General features: G+C 42.3%; 1 protein-coding gene across 7 annotated transcripts in view; it reads right to left on the reverse strand.

The window, feature by feature from the left end:
• Positions 1 to 19040, reverse strand: part of GADL1 (glutamate decarboxylase like 1) — a 160346-nt gene that overhangs the window by 31155 nt on the left and 110151 nt on the right. The gene's annotated exons all lie outside the window — the stretch shown is intronic.

Genomic DNA, 19040 nt, shown 5'->3' on the forward strand with positions numbered 1-19040 from the left:
GGCCACGTTGCCGACCTCGAGCAGCAGTTAGGCTTCTCCACGAAGAACCTGGGAGGAGACTTAATCAAATCTTCTCCACCTTCTTCCCCCTCCCCCAGCCCCATTTCCTGCTTTGAGTAAACATTAATACAATGGCCAGCAATCTTAGCAACAAGCCTAATCCTCGCTCCATGAACTCCTGTGTGTTCATCGAGAATCTCGGCACTTGTCAGGAAATCTGATGCCGAGGCGATCTTGAAGTATAGCGAAACTGGGCTGCTTTGTTCATAAGGGCTTTGCCTTTTTTCATTAATGAGAAACGCTTGGGCTGCTGGAGCAGGAGAGGATGGCAGAATGATTGCTGGCCAGGTTTGGATATTAACCTGGCTGTAAAGCCAAAAGTGAACTGAGCAAAAAGGGGTGAAACGATCTGCAGTGGAGATACGTACGGGTCAGTAACGGAACACCCTTCGCAGTCCCCTCTACTCGGCTCTTTTGACTTGGTCTATGACTTAGGAGGTACAAAAATGCTTTGTAGCTTTTCCGTAGAAAAGTAATACTGGGCTAAGTCTGAGCGAAAGCCTCAAGAGAATGGTTCTTGTAAATGTTTGCTCTTGGAACCTTATGACGGGCAGGAGAAGCCTGGATTAGCCTGACGGGGAAGCAGAGATCATACGGAGGTGTTGGGTTATCCCCGCTGAGGCCTGCCCTGTCCAGCTTTGAGAAACGGCCAAGCTTCCTACCTGACCAGAGCTGGTGGCAAGTGAGACAAGCCAAGATCAGTAGATCCATCCCTATCTGTAGATTCATGAGGAATGATAAAGGCTGATGTTAAACCACTGAGTTTGGGGGTAGTTTGGATGCAGTAATGGATTCAGCATTGTAGCCGCCAATCGAAGTCCCTGGGGGATGTGTTGCAGTAACAGGTAGAAAATGTGTGGGTCTTGAATTGACAGCTGTTTCAGCATGACCTCTCGGCTTCCTTCAGCCTTTCCAGGGTGGCGGTAGTCAAAACGTCCGGCTGGCTTTGAGAGTAAGATTGAACTTCTGATCTCAGCAGAAAGACTACACTTAATTCAGAGTGCTATGTGAACAGCTATACTTCTTCTTCCAAAATGCTCTAAGAATAAGACATGGTCTCCTGGACCCTATCAAATCTTTCTGCTGTCTCAAAGTCAAATACCCAGAAAGGGCTTTTAAATATAGCCTCCGAAATCTGCCTACCCAGGCTGACATTTAAAAATCAGCTGATACAGAATGGCAGGAAGGGATTAGTTAGCAGAAGTGAGAAAGTGACTAAGATCGGAGGCTAGGTCATCAGAAGCCTATAAAAAGGATAAACGTTTAGGACAATTTGCATGGAAAGTGAAAAGGACTTGTTACTTCCATGTTGAACTCCTTTTTTGCAAGTATATCCTTGTTCACAGAACTCTGGCTGCATACAGCAGCAGCTAATGGAATGCAGTCAGTAAATGTTCTAAGGATAATAACAGGCCTGTGGATTAGTGGAGTTCTGCTGTAAGGTTGTCTCTTATTTCCCAGGGCATAACCCCTCCCACAGCATGAATAAACATAAAATTCCAATCCAGATAGTTTGATCAGTAGATAAGATTCACAAAACAAAGGAGTTCAACTCCTGCAAATACAGCCCCACCCCTGTTTAAAGTTTTTAGTGTATCTTCTGGATCTCAAGTCTTCCCTCTTTTTTTCCCTACCAGAATACACCAGTAGCAAAGCAGCTCAGAGTACCAGCAGTTCAACAATTGAATGTGAGCTTGAGATGGAAGGGTCAAGTACCCAGTACTAATAAATGCAGGGTAATACTTGGCACGTTACTGTGCTGAGTACCACGGTGTTCACTATCTCAGATTTGTTTTCTCAATTCCATGAGTTAGGTATAAAACCAATTTTACGGATGAAACAAGATGGAGTAACTTGCCCCGAAAGTTTCATAGCTTGCATAATGGCTTGCACAGCCAAGAGCAAAATCAAATCTGCATGATGCCAAACCATCTGAACATCTTGCCTTGGCTTTACCCGACATCCCTTGTACAACACATGATCTGCCAACTACTGAAGCAGTCACATACACAGTTGGACGAAGCAGGTATTTACTTAGTGAACACAGATTGCTTGGCGGAGCACTCCACTTTCTGAAGGAGCCCCTCCTTAATGAGTTTTCTTTGGGCTGCTATTGGCAGCCTCCCTCCAGCTTTTCCGTCAGATCTCAATCTCCTACATGTCGCTTTGCATCGCCCTAGATGTGTTCTCCCCTCTCGGCAAGAACCCCAGTGATTGCGCTTGAGAACGTTAGGATCAGAGTGACTCTGCCAATAACCGACGAACTAACATAATCTTGAAAGGGTGAGTGAGGACTGAGATTATGTATGGGCTTAACACAGTGCAAACATAAATGCAGCCTTCCACGAATATATCGACTTGCTGGAAGAAAAACTATTAGCTTATTACTGAGAGACTTTCATGGTGACCCCATTCAAAAGGACTCCATTGTATTCCCATAAGGCAAGTGTTACATTGCTGCATAATTTTTACAATCCTGAAGTCTTCCGATTTGGGAAAATTTAGGCGGCACTTCGTAAAAGCTGGTACAAGTGTCATCCTTTTCATAGTCTTCCCTAAACTTCCAGTGAAAGACGTGGGATTGATGGAACATTTATCGTCTCCTAAAGTCTCTTTCCTGTATTGCAGAGGCTTACACATGTCCAAAACTCCCTTGCAGTAAGAGTCTGCTGTAATGTAAAGTTAGCCAGCCAGATGTACCGACACATAAGCCATAATTTCAAACGAGTTAAGTGGGAGAAGTCACAAAAAATCCGCTTTTTTTTTTCCAGTGCAGATCATGATAGAGGTGGTTGGATTTAGTGGTGGCTGAGGCAAGTTGACAATTAAAGCCTCTGCAGATTGGCAGCTCCCTGGGCAGCCCAGTTCTGGGGTACAACTTGGACATCTTTTTAGCTCTCCCAATGATTATGTAAACCTTAAATTCTCTAAATCTTTCTTAGAAAATTAGTATATTCTATTCCATGCACTGGATTTCTAAATAGTTGAGTTCTTACCCTTTACCTCCAGTACTTCTTCCTGCTCATAATTCTTGTTATACTGGACGTTCTATTACAGTAACTCCTAAACACATGTATCTCCAAGTTGAAAGCTTGGAAGATGCATGTCACTTTCACCTTCATTTCCCATAGTGCTTGGCACAAAGTATCTGCTGAATGGAAACCGGTTCCCACAGTAACACCCGTAGGCTCAAGCCTAATTTTGAATTGTCGCTAGGTTTTATTCCACAATCTGTACACGGCTAAATTATGCCTAAACTGCTAGTATTAAGTGATCATCTTTATTTGTGGTAGATGAGGTTCTTGAGAAGGACTAGTATGTACCCTTCACTTCCTTGGAAGTAATATTTCTCTGCTTCGCTGACATGGATTTGTGCATCCAGCTGGAAGTGGCTAACACTGCCGTGGAGTAGAGTCTGCAGTATTTTTAAATGTTGGACTGAGGGACGTGATTTACTTTAGCCAAGCCGATGTCGGCAGATGCGATGTAATAGACTCGAAATGCTCTTGGGCAGCTGGGTTCTAGTGCTCTGCCTCTTAATGTCGTAAGAACATGCCTCAGTCCAGTTCAAGGAAGAGGTTAAGAGATTCATGGAGCAGAGCCACCCCCAGCCAAGTGCAACCTAAATCGGCTACATAATATCTCCTCTTACCTGAAGATACATGAGGGATAAATGCTTACTGTTCATCACTAAAGTTTTGTTTACTTCACAGCATTGTGCCAATAAGACATGTTTCTGGAGAAACAATTTTCTCAACCAGAAAGATGGCACACCCTGGCACGGTTTCATACTCGAGTACACCTTCCTGCTCAACCGTCTTCCTTGAGGCTCATCTCCATTTCCATAGCAATACACGACTCTCTCCCCAACCTGCCCCAATTACTTGCTGACTTTACATCTTTCTGCCGTATCAAAAGATGGTACTCAAAAATTTCACTTCTCTTCATTAAGCTTCCTTCGCTTTATCATTTTCAGGCACCTGTATCACGCTCTATAGAAAAGCGCTAAATTCTCTCCAGCCCTGATCTTAATTTATAGCCGTCAAGTTCTAGCTACCAACAGACTGTCTCTAGCCTGGCATTCCTTCTATCATCTTATATAAAACTCTCCAAGCCACACCCAGCCAAGGTTTCCTTAAAACTTATTGTTCATCTTCCAGGTTGTCTATACACAAGTCTGTTACCTGCCTCTCACTATACTAGACTCCATATTTAATAATTACCACATATCCTTAAGTGCTCTAACATTCCAAAGGAGTGACTTATATTCGTGGAGCTTGTAAGTTAAAGGAATACCATTTGAAATCATTTTCGTAAAGCGAAGTGATTTTATATGACGTGGTCCTCAGTTGACTTCGGGACTTTTTACTCCATGTTTTTTCTTCAGTTGGTGGCAGGTAGGGCGATGATGGGCAGCATGCGCATCCTCATACTGAAAGATTTCAGGTAGTCATTTGGTAGAAGGGAGAGGACATAGGGAAACCGGGTATTCCTGCTTCAGTTACTAAAATTAAAGGCTGATGTCCTGTGCTGGTCTACTCAAAAATCAATAATATAAACATTGACCCAGACTGGCAAAACAAAGATTAAAAGTTACCATGCAGAACACAACCCACATTTTTGCAACTAGATTGTCAAAAAGGATATAATGCCAGCAGGTTTCACATAGGCTTTTAATGAAGGATCTCTGGAGAGACCTTGGATGTAGATCTTGTATGCTTAAGTCCAACTTTCCCCTAAATCGGGCTATGTCTATCCTATTATACATTGAGTGATGTTCTATCATGGATAGCGATGAGAATTAGCCTCCACAAAGCCTGTCAGAGCTCCTCACCAAGCTGTCAAAATTGACTCGGAATATTTGGTAAATTCTAGGCATGATCAATGACTAAGTTAACCAAATACATGTAGGGATTATGGAAGAAGTAGCCAAGTCTTGCAGGCACCCAGTTTCAGTGGCGCACACATTTTCACATTCAATTTAACTGCAGTACCTGGGGGAGAGACGTTTTCACTGCATGGCATAGTCTAGCTCCTGTAATCAAGTTTTTAGTGCAAATAGTTATCAGCTAAGCTTGTTCCCCGACTCTGAAGCTGACCTTTGTTCTTTGCCCAGAAAGTCCTGAGTCTAAACAAAACTTTATCCAATTGAAACTATCGATCCTTGGCTGCCTCTAGTGATAAAAAAACGACTAAGATTTTGAGGTATCCATTTGTGAGGGAAATGGACAAATGTTAGACCAGTAGGTAAATCCGGATCACTTTGTCTACGCTATAATCACAATAGAGCATCCCTCCACCCAGCACCTCTACCAATTACATTCAAACCTGTAGTGAATATTAACTGCATTCTTGGAACAGTACATCTAAATGCTGTTTTTCACAGGATACATAACATGAAACTTAGATGCATGTGCATTTGTATTACATGTATGTAATATCTGGGGCTGTGGGAGGTGTAAGTCCAATAAACGTCTGGAACTAAAGCAGAAAAATACTGAGACCTTGAGCACAGATCTTTGCAATGTGACCTGGGCAGGCGAGAGGTTTTGCATATAGGTGGAAAAGTCAAACCACTAAATGCCTTGACTGTCCTGCTTAGAAACTTTGACGGAGAAGGCAATGGGGAAAGTCTTGACTGGAACCTACCAAGACCAGCTTGGCCGTAAAGGCCCCCACCAAGGCGTCGCTGAAGGCATTAAACAGATCCTCAGATAGAACAAAGTGGGACTATCCAGGGGGGGGCCAGCAGCCTTCCGAGCTGAGAGCCTCAGGGGCTGATGGCATCCCAGGCTGAGGGCCTTGAACAGACTGACCCACCTATTCTCCGAACAGGTGATGATTAACAAACAGGTGTTTAGTGTTTTCTCATAGAACCAAGATAAACTAGGCAGCTGGTGCCTGCTTACCCCACTGATCCTGGAAAGTAGTCTCCGTGAGACAGCCATGGGGGCAGGGTCATTTCTACATCCTTGTTTTAACCAGTGTGTGATCATAAACTGTTCTGCTATTTTAGAATGCCCCAATTTTTCCACCTGGGTTGGGGATGGGGGCTAGGTTTTCCTTGTCCCTGTTCTTGGCAAACAATACATCTTAAACACTGAGAATTTCTCTGCAATCATATACTTGGCATTTCTCAACAGCAATCAAAGGAGTCAAAGCTGTTTGAAGGCCTCTAACGATAAAGAGAAGGCTGGGGTTATAGGCAATGCTGGGAGTCAGTGAATTATGTTAAGGTTTGTGGCAGTAATCTAGATAAGAGAAGTTGAGGACATATGCTTCAAAGCTTTTCTACCTAGTAATTCAATATAAAGTCCTTTGGAAGACTAAAGTTTTCATGGGATTTTCTGAATTGTCACAGCGGGGGAAAAAATACACAAAGCATTTCTGAACTCATACTTGAAACTGACCTTCAGAGTCAAATTAGTTAAAATTTAAGGGGCTTATAAGAATGTTAACTTGGGGGCACATAATAGGTATGTATAATGGGGTACATGAGATGTTTTGATTCGGGCATGCAATGTGAAATAAGTCTTGAGGACCGTATCTTTTAATCCATGTCTACATTGAGAGCTATATATGCTGTAAATCTTTAGTTAGCTTTTGACCGGGAAAACTCGAAACGAAATGTTAAGTTTGAGAATCTTTGACCATATTTGGAAAATGACTTCACAAATATTCTTCCTATTACAAAAACTGTCCGGTTGATTTGCTTTTTTCATAACAAAGGGAGGCTGAGGTGGCTGGATCATGGAGTTAGGAGTTCAAGACCTACCTGGCCAAGATGGTGAAACCCTGTATCTACTAAAAATCGAAAAATCGGCTGGCCGTCGTGTTGAGCACCTGTATTCCCAGCTACTCGGGAGGCTGAGGCAGAGAACTGCTATAACCTGAGAGGTGGACGTTGTAATAAGCCACTGCACTCCAGCCTGGGCGACAGACTCCGTCGCAAACAGTTTACAGGATGTTCTAGCAAACCTCAAATATCAAAATGAGCATACGGGATTTAATCTTATTTCATAACTTAGTCAGAATATAACATTTTAACAAGAATGCAATGTATGTCATAGATCGATGTTAACATTTATCTTTACTGAAGTGATGGTACGTTGAAACTTTAAAACAAAGATGGCCTAAAACTTTCAAAATTTAGCTCTTGGATACAAAGAATCTTGTGACTTAGATGCCAAGGCATTTTCCCTACTCAAACTGTAAGAAACATGGTAGAAACTAAGTGCTAAGACATCCGATTCTGGTGTGTAGAATATAAAACTGCAAAGTTTTAGATTACACTTAAAACTTGCGACTCAACAAAACTGCAAGACCAGTGCATTATAAATCGAAAGTCAAATTGAGCTTCTGTAATAGCGAAAGTGGAGCCATTCAGTGTAGTTACATCTTCTTGCTCGGTAGCTTTCATACTACCCAGTCCTTTGTTTAGAAGTTTTCTAAGCCCCTTGATCACTTTATTGAATGAAGAGGGATATGTCCCAAGCATCAAGAGTGGCACACAATAGATGCTCAAAAGTGAACAGGCAAGTTTCCATGAGAATTGTCTGATCATCTTACACTGAACTAAGTTTTATACACATGCTTAGTACCTAATAAACTGCCACAGTATTCGAGTCTACTTCGGTACGCTTCTGCATCAGCTCACCCCAGGTTATACTGACAATCTCTATTCGGAATTGGGCAGGTGGCATTACGGTTGACTAAAGCTCTGCTGTGGCACTGCCAGCACTTGAATAGTCTAGCCCTAAAGCAGTGAGGTACTACCACTTACAGAACATCCTGCTAAAGGACACTTTGATAAGAAACGGCCTAATTCAAGGACAGATTGTAGGAAGAGTCTGACCGTGGAGGTTAAGCCATCTGTAGTCACACCTGTAAATCGACTTTTCATCCTGAACCGATTTGGCCAGCAGTACCGAAACTAGATAGCAACTTCCAACACGAATAAATTTACACCAGACAGAGGTCATCGTTCAAAGGCAACACTAGGAGAGCCATCAAATGTTCATCTCCCCTAAAACACCTTTGTTATTAAGCTGTCCTTATCCTGAGACTTTGCTACAGATTGCCACTCGAAGGTGGTGGCTCTCGACTTTTCCTGCACATGAAAGGCCGGATACAAAGATGATCCTAGGTTTTCACTGCAGAACAAATTGATCGCATGTTCAGGATTAGATAATTCTGTAGAACTACAGGTGAGATAATGGACAAACACCATGTCTCCAGGAAACCACGATAAGCATGTATCACCCAAATTTATGCCTTAATTTACTGATTGAGCAAAATAGTTATTAGGCATCTGATAGCAGCACTGAAAATGTATAAGAACAACCGACTTCCTCGTCAAATATTCGGTACCAGGGCTTGTACAGCTGAACAAGGCCCTGCCCTTAGAAGGGCATGGTTGGTTTAACGCTCTGCTTTCGGCATCTTGAAATTGTGGGTAATCTTGGTACAAGGAGCCCCATGTTTTTATTGCATAAGTTTTTGCACTAGCCGGGCTTGGAAGGTTGATAGCGAAATATGAGTAACCCTAGTGTGACACATCGCCCTACCTTGATCTCTGCAACCTACTATATCACAGGGGAATGGCAATGCATGATCCCTGGGCTAAAATCGGCTATTTTCTCCTGTGCATTGAATAATTTCTTTGGTCACCTCTAACTTGACAATCTTTTCCAGCCCCCTCGAATGTTACTTCATTGCAAGTTGCTGAGATGGGGGAAGTAAATGCTGGAGCATATGAAAAGGTTACTCATGCTCAGGTGCCAGAAAATAGGTCCTGGGAAGGCTGAGTGGAGAATCTAATCTTAAGTTGGAGTCAGACATAAAAACTGCCTGGCTAAACAATATTGGTTAAAAGCTACAAATGGCTTACAAAAGATTGCATCATGCCCCATTCAGAGAAGAAAACAAGGAAATTGAATATGAGGCTTCAAGAATGAAGAGGTGGCAGGATGCAGGAGTGAGACACCGGGGCGAAGAAAGCAAAGTGAGGATGCGAGGAGATAGGAACGCTGACTTCACACTCAAACCCCAGCTCCAGGGCTGGCCTCGAGATGAGCAACCTGCCGTGTCACAGATCCTGAGCTGCAAGGGCCCCACGCTTGGGCTTGCTAATGCTCTACTGTTGCCATCTTGAAACTTTTGATTTCTGGAAAAAGCACCCCACATCTTTGTTTTACATCGGGCTCTGCAAATCATGTAGCCTGTCTCAGCGCTACGTAAGTGGTTTACTTGTACTATTCTTGGTCCCTGCAAATCCGGAACATGATTGACTTGACTTTTCTTGGGTGAGGAAATGGGCATGGAGTGGTAACGTACTTTGCCAAAAGGCACACCACAAAGAAGCGATGAAGCCGGAACTTGTATTTGGGTTCTGGGTTTTTCTGACTGCCAAGCCAGTATGTAATGACAGTGGTAGGCTGGCTTTCCAAGTAAAGACGGGACCGGGTTGCTCAATTGACTACACTGCAGAGGACATAAACAGGTTTAGCAGAGGACAGTAGATCAGATCCCTGTAATTCCTGGATGGACTTTCGTATGGGACGAGGGGAAACATGAAAGCGACATAATGGATTTGGGGGAGTCCATTGTGATAGTGTGAAGGTATTTTGAGGGGCAAACGAAGGCAAGACATCTGGGGCTCATGTGGTCCTTCAAATATGAGGTAACGTGTTTAATAACGAGAACTTTTACCAAGCATTTACTGTGGGGGACACTATTCTAAGCACTTCACAGTAAGTAAGCATTATGCCATCCAATCCCCATCAAAATTCTGCAAGGTGTAGGTAGTTAATAATATCCTCGTGGTAGTGAAGACAAAATGAAAAGGAAGCAAATTTTCTTTCGGTAGCATGCTCATGCTTATGGAGCCAGTGACAGAGGCACTATCTCAGAATCGGTGATTTAATCTTCAATAAGAATCTTTAAAGGTCATTCTAAACCTAAAACGTTCATTTTTGTTTAGAACCCTTTTACCAAAGAATGCCATGTTACAAAGGATTCAGGAGGATAGTTTTAGCAGATTTGAGAATGTAAAAGCAAAGTCATTTAAATCCTTGGGTTATTGGCACAAAAAAAAAACAGATCAATAGAGCGACTGACCCTTTAAAAACGTAAGACAAGTGCCTCAGTGTTGGGAAGAATGATGTTGAAAAATTAGAATAACTGGATACTGAGGAAATGATCAGGTTAGATTCAGACCTGGCGTGGTACACTAAGATAACATCTACGTGTATTTAGGAGTTAAATACAAAAAATGGAATGACAGTAAAACCAGCAGGAGTTGGAATAGAATGAGATTTGTGAGAACAGTAACTTCAACCTTGAAGCAGGGGAATAAATCGTGAAGGAAAAATTCGAATACATAAATCTAAAACTTGCATTTTTCATTGTACACAAGACTAAAGGACGTTATACTGAGGGTAATACTTGCATTCCATGTTAGAAAGACAGCTTTAAAACCCAAAGCCTGTTACCCTTATTCAAATGTATAAGGGAAACATCGGATCTCAAAATATACTTAAAATAGGAAAAAATACACTGCAATCAGTAAAACTGGTCACGCTACCAACACTTAATACATGGGTAAAATAAGAAACTTGAGATGGGATTTTTACCTTTCTAAACCCTCCAAACCCCCACCCCTTCACCCAATATCGGATTGAACCTTGTGTACTCACTCCTTATTGCTGGCATTGTAAATGTATAGACTTCTTAAAAATTAGTAACACAAAGCTAATAGCCTCACGGTCACATGAATTTTTTCATAGTCGGCGATTACATTTTGAGCACTTCATCTTGAAAAACAGCAAAAGTAGATGTGAGCAAATATGTTCAACTGTTCTACAATGACAGTCTTGGAAATCTAAATGCCCCACATCATGGAAATTGTTATATAAATGATAGGCACGACTTATACAGGGCGAGACATTTGAAGATTTTTGTTCAGGAGTTTAGTCTAAAGGAATGAGGAAAGAGACCGTGAAGCAGCTTGGGTGGGGGGGATATTAAGGAAAAAGGATTTTCTTTGATTTGAAGCTTGGATAAGTGTATCAGTTAAGGGGAACAAAGTAAGAGGAAGTTTTGAGAGGAAGTGGAGGGGGGGAGAAGGGAGAGAGTGTGGAGGCTGCAGGTGGAATGACCCTCTCGGGCAGAAGCCTGGTAGGGGGGAGGGGGAACGTGGGAAAGTCTGGAGACGGACATGACTTCCTCTGAGATAAAGATGAAGAAACATTCCAAGTGAAAAGTAATTTGATCCTGAGAATCTGACTCGGCTGAGTCTTCCTGGTCTGGCAGAATTGGAGGCCCAAACCTCCTGTGATGCTGGAATTCGCTAACGTTTTCACGGCATTTGTTCAGTCTGCATTTACTGCGTCGTTTTCCGACTAGGAAGGAAACGAGCAGAAGTGCCACCAGGGGGCAGGCTGGGCACTGGCGAAAGAACTTCAAAGACCACCACCCCACCCCCCGCCCAGGTGGAAAGTCTTTCCTTTCGGCCCAGGGCCCGTTCTTTGATTTTGCAACAATAAAGACTGCATCAAGCTCGGGGCCATTTCCTTAATGGTAGTGTTGTGGGTATGGATTTTGCTCCATAAACCCAAGTGTGCAAGAAATGTCACAACACTAGATTTTTCTCTAACATTAAATGCAACTGCAAGCCACCATCCTACTAGGCCAGGTTGAAAGTCATTAATACAGCTCCCACAGCCCCAGAGGATTCCGTAGAGGTAATGAGGATCTTGGGTGGTTCATGCTTAATACCGGTGAAATATGACCTGAACCAACACGTCTTAGTATACTGACAGTGCTATATCCTTACCCATTAGGATATGGGCGGCAGTTTCAATGTCTGGCGCACACACACACCTAGATACCTCCTTAGGTTATGCCAAGCAGGGAAGCTGAGGATTTCTATCTGCAGAAATTCCATCTCTGGCACCCTCTAGCTTGAGGGAAATTTCTCCTGCTTCCCCCTGTGCCTGCCTCTTTGCCTCCTTCATGGTCTCATGAGCCAGGTTAGACTATCAATCTAGGAAGATGGACATCTTAACACAAACCTCAGAGGCATGAAGCCCAAAGGCCCCGTCTAGTTCTTCGAATCGGGAAAGGGGAAAACATCAAAATGCACCCGCATCCGTATGTCTAAAAGATGCCATATTTGCCACAAGGTGTTAGACCTAAAAATATCCACTGGACAGGTCTGACGGTGTGAGACTGTTTTCTTGTAGATGATGGAGCTCAAGTATCCTTCAGTTGATGGTGGGCCAACCCCATAATCATTGCCATAAAGGAGCAAAGATAAACGGAGAAACTCTCAGCTTCTAGTCACACACACACACACACACACACACACACACACAATGAAGGACTGATGAACTTAGGTAAGAAGTGCAAGCTAAAAGCCTGAAAGCCAGATCCATGTTACACGTTCTTAAATCACTTGCCAATATTGAAAACATAAAGATGCTTACATAAACCTTGTTTTTAATATTATCTACTCTTGAAATAAGACCTGGCAACCTTGACCTCCATGCCTGCAAGGCAGTCATTAGGAGCTGAGTAGAGGTTGCTCCCTTTAGCTGGGGCCAATATCTTTCAGTTTATCACTCCTGACTGTTGTGCCCAGGCTCCTCTTTGATGCTACCTGTCTAGCTTCAATACATATTTGGGTTTGCAACTGAACTGAGGTAACCAAATGGACATGGTGGTAAGTAGCCCATAAGCATTAAGCTGCTGCCTTTCCTTGATGTTCACCCTGAAACATTGGGAAATTCGGAATGATTTTTCAGACCTTACACGAACAAGCCACTAAAGCAACAGACTTCGGCGATGAACTGGGCTCATGTGCGAAAGTGGCACAGAAGCCAGGGGCACTCCAGTACAGACTAGACTCAGGCCTCGTGCGTGTGTGCAGAATAGACCCAAAGTACAAAAACGTTGAAATCCAACTTTAACTGGGTTCCTTAGCCTCATTTTCGGTGACTCATCGAGGGTTCCCAATAGATCAGTCCGTCACAAATGAACAAGTGTCTACTGGTATGAGCTGTGGGTGTCCACTCCCATGGAAATTCCTCAGAGAACCAGGCTCATCCTGACCTCGGGCCCGTGAGCTCAGCCTTAGCTTTCAGAAATGCCAGCTTCATTCTCAATTTTCAGCAGGCCAAACTGAACGTGAGCCACAATAAACTTTAAACAGGCCAACAAACAAGAGGGAAGACTGTTAAATTCGGGAAACATAAGGACTTCTGTACTTGTGTGGCTTTTGGAGGGTCGGGTTATCCATAAAACACTTAACTGAAAATGTTTGACTTTACTTATCTAATATTGAAGTTTAAATATGTGAAAAATAATAAATACAAAGGAACTCGGCATGAACTTCCCCTTGAATATCTGCAACAAGAATTTTATTGGAATCTTTTGTTGAAATTTTATAAATCCGGTGGAGTATAGTTAAACAATTAACGAGAAAAGATGAGCTGAACAGCAAGAAAACAGTATTCCCTGCCCTTCAGCTGAAGGAACACTCCAGCTTCTTGAGCTGATTGCTGAAGCCGGCCATACCTAATTCAGTAGTACCTAAGTGGCTTCTTGACCCTGAGTTGCAGAACGGCATAAGAACAAAACTGGCTTACTGCTAGAATGCACGACAAACTGTCCATAATGTCTACCTGACAAAACACTTAAAATTTTAGGTTTTAATAGTTTGGGGAAGAGCATATCTGCAAAACGTAGGAAATTCATTAGCTAAGCATTCTTGAAATCTACATCCCAGTCACTATCCAAATGAGGAGGAGCCTCTTAGTCACACTTAGAACTACCTTCTTTAAAAGGCACTTATATTAGACTCTCCTTAAATTTTGAAGTACAGCTTGAAAGTGAGCAATACCTACTAGGAAATAGGATTCTTGAAGGATATACTATAAATTCCATAGCACAGGTTTAAAAACCTCATCCTTGAACACAAACTGCTGTACCTTTAAAGACAGATGCTTTTCATTTACAACTGAAAAATGATTGAATATACTGTTATAATTAAAGAAAATCGGAATTCTGAAATACACTAACGCTTTTGCTTGTTAGGAACTCGTGCATGTGTGTGCATATGTGTATGCATATCCCTAGTCCTGAGAGCAGAAGACCTACACAGAATTGCTGTTAGAGCGGCTGGAAATGAGTCCAGTTATTAGACACGGAAAAAGACATTCAGGAAATGCAGTGAAGAGACACTGAAACCCTCCCTAAAATCCAAAGCAGCAGTCTGTGTGGATGTCTTTCCGTGAGGCTTCCACGGAAGCATGTCACCCTACCCAGCTGATGCAGTCTCATTTTCAAGTGCCGTTAATCAGAAACCTACCAGGAAGAAGACTAAATTCTGGCTAAAGATACTTGGAATACTAAGTTTTATCACCAAACAATAAAACAAACCCATCAAGTAGATTTTTAAAGGATTTATTCCCCCTCTACTCTCGAAAAAGGAGCTTGTTATAAATGACATTGGTCACAAATCTGCAGGTCAGCAAATGAAAGTCAAAATAACCATGCATAAATACAAAGATGGCTTGTTAATTTTAAGAATGTAAATTTTGTTGGCACAATGTGAATTTATGAAATACTGACAAGAGGAAATCTTCGTGAACACTAATTATGGAGCAAAACGGAATTTTCCATTACATTCTCTGGGTCTAACATCTCCCATCTTTGCATTCCATCCTCAACATCATCAGTATCTGGTCACTGTCACGTAGCTTCACAAGGAACAAACACACTTATTTCAGGAAATTGCTGTAGAAAGCAAAGTTCTCTACCACAATGCCGGAAGCTTTTTGGAGAAATCGAGGAAGCCCATTGAAGATGACTATGAACCAGCACTAGTGATGCCTCTCGACTTAAAACCAGTGCAGATGCCGAGTATTTCGGCAAGCGGGGAGAGATGGGAAGGGATAGCATTGGACATGGTCCCTGGGAACACGTCATGAGAAAGTTTGCTAACGAATTGACTATTGTGTAATGATCCCTAAAGAATGCTACAAGAAAATATTAAAACGTTAATATTTAAAAATCGGAAACTCATCCTGATAACCGTGTTATATGTACATGCCGTATTTCTAAAGTAATACATGTAGATAATTTTAAGTGAAAACATACCACATTGGGGTGAATGCTTAATTTGGGAACACAAGTTAAATCCCTTGGGTATACATGGTTGAAACCTGTGATTTTTGTCTAGATAAAGCACTCAAGGAAACCTATAGCTTCCTTAAATCTATTCTCCGCTAAAGTATTTTAATGTTTTCACAAGCATACAGAGTATAGAAAATTTTCAAATTGCGGAGACATAAGAAATCGCCTGCAACTATCTCTAGAAATACTTTGGCCTTTACGCACCCTGTGAGCACACCAAGTATTCTATATGTACTTGTGTGTATATAAGCACAAAATTACAATATACTACGGTGGCTGTTAAACCCCTTTTAATACGAATTACTTTGGAACACGATTTTGTGCACTAATCTAAGTTATGCCCTAAAATTTAATTCTCTGTAGTTGAGCTCTTCATCTAATATTTGCCATTTTAAAATGCCTATGAATGTCTTAGCTGTTTCCTGATATTTTTGTAACTTAAATTATAGAAAAACTGAAGATGACGTTTTATAAAGCTGGTCTTCAGAAAAATGGTGCAAAACTTCTGTAAGCTGCTCATGGGTACGTGAGTCTCCTGACACTCCCCACCAGTGGGCATAAATGTTAAACACTGCAGTGATTTGTCAATTTGACTAGTGGAAGGTATCCATTGCCCGGTTTCCAACGTGTTTCCTGACTCTTCCGGCCCGCCTTCGTACCAGGGGTCTTGGTACAGAAAGTCACGATGGATTAAGTTTGAAAAGTGCTTTAAGATCGGACAAGGAGGGCTTTGGATGTCCAAGAGACGAGATTGGATTCATAAGACATGGTAGGATTGGATTTCATGCTGTAGGACAGTGGTTCTCGAGGAAATGGTACTACATTCCTAGAGAATATCTTGGAAATTTGGGCAAATGCTTTCGATTTCCATGAGTTTGAGGGGGTTGCCACCGGGGTCTAGGAGCAGGTGGAGACCAGAGGTGTCGGCTGCCCTGCACTGTAGAGCAATCTGACATTGAACCGGCTCGTGTTTTACACGACTTTGAAATGTTCTAGTGGAAATGCATGAAGTCATCCTGATTATTCAAGCCCAGAATTTGTTTTGCATACCAGTGCCCAATATTGTGACCATTCTTAATAGTTTTCCTATGTAAAAAGAAAAATGGTTTCCTCAGTTAATGGCCTTCATTTGAAGGGGGTATCATTAATAGCACACTGTTGCCGTTATTTTCCTTGCCAGTATCACTTAAAAGTCATAAATGGCTTACATTCACTGTTTGCAAGAGTATATGCAAGAATCTCGCTTCCTCATGTCGTCCTATACTGTCATGCTCGGGCATTTATATAACGAATTTTAAAAACTAATTTTTCGTATTGTATAGAAGGTCTTATGTTGCCTCTTAAACTGTAGGGAGGTCATTTATTCCATTGGCTTCATTTTAGAGTGCATTATTCAACATATTTGCTGTAAATAGTGATTGACAGGGTTGAACTGCTGCTATATGGGACTAGGACAAGAAGCAAGTCACTCTTCCAGCAGAAGAGTGACATGATGAAGCAGAGATGGAGGTAAAAAAAAAAAAAAAAAAAAGGGCTGACAGTAAAAAACTGGAGAAGATGGTAGGAGGAAAGAGAAACACAACATAGGTATGGAAGTAATGAAGACCCGAGCTAAGATAGAACAGCATTTTACGGAGGGCATCTTACAAGAAGTCATTGGAACCACGTGATAGGGTAGGAGTTGTCATTGTATTGGGCCATAGAGTGATTGTGTTATCAGTCTCACATGTGCATACTTGCAAGACCACAATACACTTAGATCCTCCAACTCTCCAGTTTCATTACCAAATAATCCCTCTTCCCCTTCTGCCAAAGGGAAGATTGATCACACCAACGACGACTCTGAAATCTGACAGCTCAACCTGACGGTCTGAATCAGAAGGGCAAAGCCTTATTAGATTTGTGATTCTCGATCCAAGATAAAGACTGAAATTTCAAGTGTGCTTTACGCTACAGGTTATAAATGATATACTCGCATTCTCATTCTACAGTAAGCATAAAACCGTGTAACAGACGTTTCCCTTCCCTCTTGCCAAATTCATGCACACACCCCTACTTGCACAAAGAGAGGCATAGAAAATTAAACTTGGGATCAATGATTTGTCTGCCACGCTTTTTCTATTCAGTAGCAACTATAACAAGTTGCGTGTTACTAGATTAGGCAAGGAGAAACCATGGTTATAAATGGGCGAAAAGCATTTCCAAAGCTAAGGGATGGAGAGTCATGGATATTTGCTAGTAAGATAATCCATGCTGGCAAATGTTGGGGATAAAAAGTCCCAATCACGTTTAATTCCTAATTAAGTGCTTTATGGGCCAGGCGTGGTGGCTCACAGCTGTAATCCCAGCACTTTGGGAGGCGGCCGAGGTGGGCTGATCACCTGAGGTCAGGAGTTCAAGACCAGCCTGGCCATCAAGGTAAAATCCAAAACCCTGTCTCTACAAAAATACAAGAAATTAGTCAGGCCTGACGGTGGGTGCCTGTAGTCCTAGCTACTCGGGAGGCTGAGGTAGGAGAATGGCGTGAACCCGGGAGGCGGAGGTTGCAGGGAACTGAGATCTTGGCATTGCACTCCAGCCTGGATGATGGAGCCAAACTGTCTCAAAGTATTCTGCATTATCTGAAATTAGCTTACACATCCATTTTCTAAAGTAAACGAGAGTAAAAAAGTCCCTAAACATAGTGAGTCTACCTAGTTCTCCTGATCCCTGTCAGTGCAACAGTACTGAGTAAAACACAGATAACACATTCTTTGTTCTTAATCAAAAACCAATTTCTAGCTTGAAGGGGGGAAAAATGGTGACCATATCTTGTAATTTCTCTCGACTGCACCAAAAAAGTCGGCCACATTCCATCGACTTAAAATGTTTCTCTAAACCTCACCACTAAAGTCTCATTGTCCAGTTGCTGTTTCCTTTTATGGGTTACTTTAACATCTGAAATGCTTTCTTAAGCACTTAGCTATTTTGCGTGTGACCAAAATAGACAAATCCCAAGGTCTATGCTAACTGCGCGAAATGGGTAAGGGTGGGTACAGATGCCTCGTCTTTGCTATCTGAGAAGGTTTGATAAGAGGTAGGTCATCTATTAGGTTACAGGTTACGAGGTTTGAGCCGTGAATAAACAGTAAATGGCCTGAAACTAAAAGGATATGTTGCCAAGTGAGGCCATCGGTGACCATGACGTAAAGGCTATGCTATGTCCTCTTCCTTCTAATGAGGCTGGGGCAAAAATCCCAAGCTCTTTGCTAAGGAAGACGAGGCTCCCTCTGCCTGTTGCTCTTACATCCCAACACTGCTGCTTTGTACCCCTCTAGTCTTTACATCACTTCTCTTGAGCCTGAGTCCTTTTGCTGTGATTCTTCCTGGAATCCACTTCACCATTGTCCCTGACATCTACTTAGTGTTCAAAACTCGGCTCTAGTATCGCACGTTGGGGTAGACGACCTTCACCAGAGTTAATCTCTTCCAGGCACTTACTGGTTACCTTGTGATGGTCTGTTTACTCATTGTCTCGGGGGAACACTGAGCTTCTCAAGGGCAAAGATACGTCCTTGATTGTATTTCCAGCGCAACATAGTACAGTGGACCCTCAGCAGATGTTTGTGGCTTGCCGGAATGAGGAGGTGTGTTTATCTTTTAAAATGCAAATAGAAAGGCTATGGAACACAAAACTTGCTTAGTTTTCCCCCTGAGGGTGAGAGGGGGAGGGGTTTGCAAGTCAGCTTTTGCTATCCAGGGTCATAACCAGTCAAGGGGGTAGGGAATTAGCTGATTTTGAT

This window comes from Saimiri boliviensis, chromosome 9 (assembly GCF_048565385.1).
Source record: "Saimiri boliviensis isolate mSaiBol1 chromosome 9, mSaiBol1.pri, whole genome shotgun sequence".
Taxonomy (NCBI): domain Eukaryota; kingdom Metazoa; phylum Chordata; class Mammalia; order Primates; family Cebidae; genus Saimiri; species Saimiri boliviensis.